This window comes from Simochromis diagramma, unplaced genomic scaffold (assembly GCF_900408965.1).
Source record: "Simochromis diagramma unplaced genomic scaffold, fSimDia1.1 OVJJ01000025.1, whole genome shotgun sequence".
Classification (NCBI taxonomy): Eukaryota; Metazoa; Chordata; class Actinopteri; order Cichliformes; family Cichlidae; genus Simochromis; species Simochromis diagramma.
The window spans coordinates 3,275-6,269 of NW_024386767.1; the positions used below are offsets into that span (position 1 = coordinate 3,275).

At 35.2% G+C, this 2,995-nt stretch overlaps 1 long non-coding RNA gene across 1 annotated transcript; it reads right to left on the reverse strand.

The window, feature by feature from the left end:
• Positions 1-207: 207 nt before the first annotated feature.
• Positions 208-2,228, reverse strand: LOC120736555. The gene is made up of 2 exons (XR_005696533.1): positions 1,962-2,228; positions 208-1,922 (listed from the first exon to the last, which is right to left on the reverse strand). It is a non-coding gene; the product is annotated as an uncharacterized LOC120736555 (long non-coding RNA).
• Positions 2,229-2,995: the final 767 nt, after the last annotated feature.

Genomic DNA, 2,995 nt, shown 5'->3' on the forward strand with positions numbered 1-2,995 from the left:
TGGAGAGACTGACAATTCTGGTGAAATTAGCAGAAGCTGCTTAGAATTGTGCTGATAAGAGGTGAAAAGGCTAAACATTTGGCAGAAAAGAGGTGAATCAGAAGAATTTCTGCTGAAAAGAGGTAAAGAAGCAAAAAGATGAGCTGAAAAGAGGTGTAGAAGCAGAAGTGCTTGCTGAAGATGGCTGTATGTGTAATGACACACTGGAGAGTGTCAAGAAAGCAGAGTGCATGCAAGCAGGGAACATGTGTAGCAACTGTCACAGGTAGGATTCGAACCTCTGCCACCGGGTCTCACGGCAGCTGCCCTACCCTCTGAGCCAAATGAGTTCTGGTCACAAGGAAAAATATGATGAGAGGGAAAATGTGCACTGTGGAGCAGAAGCTCAAATTAGCAGAAAAGAGGTGAAGAGGAAGAACTTTGTTGTGAAATGAGGTAAAGAAACTGAAATTTGTGCTTAAAACAAGTGAAAAAGCTGAACTCTGAAATCCTGCTAAAACAGCAGAAGAGGCTGATATTTTTCAGCTACTCATTGAGCCAAACTGGTTCTCACGTAACTGAAAAAAGGTGGAAAAGCTTAAAATTCTAATGAAAACAGCAGAAGAGGCTGAGATTTGTGCTGATAAGAGGTGAAAATGCTGAACCAATCAGAGGTACTGCTTCTGTCTGCTTCATCAGGCTGTGTACTTGTATGTATTTCTGCCATAGACTGTTATCCTCGGTCAGAAAGAGAGGCTGACATCCAGGGATTAGATTACCACAGGTGGAGTTTAATGCCCTATGGTACAGGGAGGTATGGCATACAGTAGGAGGATGTGGAGAGGTGATATGGTGTGGTTTCTATGATTAAAAACAGGGTATGCATTACAACATGCATACAGATTAAAGATTAAGAAAACTGGCAACAAATTCCTCCACTACAAATCAGTCTGATACCACTTCTTACAGGGTTCACGTTTACTAAGGCACTACCCAAAAGGCGCCACAAGAGGGCACTCCAACATAAGAGATGACCTATTTACACTGATGCATTTAGTAAACAGTCAGCCCCCTACTTAGCCATCACATAATACAGTGAAATTACAGTATACAAATTCACACAAATACTATGATTTGGCAGAAATACTATGACTTAGTAGTAATACTATAACATAACAGTTCAATGTTCTTGCACAAATACCACAATATGGCAGAAATACTATGTTTTAGCACAAATACTGTGATTTGGTATAAATACTATGATTTGGCACACATACTATATTCCGCAGATACACTATAACATAACAGATATTCTACGACTTAGTAGTAATACTATAACATAACAGAATTATTAATTGGGCACAAATACCACGATTTGGCAAAAATACCATGATTCAGCACAAATACGATGACAAGGCAAAAATACTATGATTGGGTAGAAATACTATGATTTGGCAATAATACTGCGTTTTAACAACAACTACTGAGATTTGATTGAAATACTATGATTTAGAAGAAATACTATGACTCCATACAAATACGATACTTTGGCACAAATACTATGATTTGGCAGAAATACTATGACTTAGTAGTAATACTATAACATAACAGATTTCCTAAAAAAACTATGAAATTGCAGTAATTCTATGACTTGGCAGAGATACTACGTTTTAGCACAAATACTATAACAACGCAGAAATACTATGACTTAGTAGTAATACTATAACATAACAGTTCAATGTTCTTGCACAAATACCACAATATGGCAGAAATACTATGTTTTAGCACAAATACTGTGATTTGGTATAAATACTACGATTTGGCACACATACTATATTCCGCAGATACACTATAACATAACAGATATTCTACGACTTAGTAGTAATACTATAACATAACAGAATTATTAATTGGGCACAAATACCACGATTTGGCAAAAATGCCTATGATTGGGTACAAATACTATGATTTGGCAATAATACTGCATTTTAACACAACTACTAAGATTTGATTGAAATACTATGATTTAGAAGAAATACTATTACTCCATACAAATACGATGCTTTGGGACAAATACTATGTTTTGGTTCCAATACTATGATGTGCAACAAATACTATGATTTGGCACAAGTACTATGATTTAGTACAAATACTATGATTTGGCAGAAATACTATGCCTTAGTAGTAATACTATAACATAAGAGATATACTATGGTTTTGCAGACATACTATGTTTTTGCACAAATACCAGTGATTTGGCACAAATGCTATGATTTAGCAGAAATACTATGATTGGGTACAAATACTATGATTTGGCAATAATACTGCGTTTTAACAACAACTACTGAGATTTGATTGAAATACTATGATTTAGAAGAAATACTATGACTCCATACAAATACGATGCTTTGGCACAAATACTATGATTTGGCACAAGTACTATCATTTAGTACAAATACTATGATTTGGCACAAGTACTATGTTTCAGTACAAATACTATGATTTGGCAGAAATACTCTGATTTGGCAGAAATACTCTGATTTAGCAGAAGTACTATCTTTTGGTAGAAATTCCTGCTAAAAGGTACTATTTCTGCGTTTTAGCAGAAATACTGTAATTTGGCATAAATACTATGATTTGGGATGAATACTATGATTTGGCACATATACTATATTCAGCACATATACTATAACATAACAGAAATTCCTCCACTTAGTAGTGATACTATAACATAACAGAAATATTATGATTTGGCCCCAAAACCATGACTTTGCACAAATACCATGATTTTGCAAAAATACTATGATTTAGCAGAAATACTATGATTTAGCAGAAGTACTAAGATGTAGTAGAAGTACTTTGCTTTAGCAGAAATACTATGATTGAGGAGTAATACTTAAACATAGGAGAAATATTGATACACAGACACACATACACAGAGAGTAAAGGGAACAGGAGCTGTTGAGAGTCTGGGCTTGGTATATGTAGGTCAGTTAAATTAGCTGCACCTGCTGTA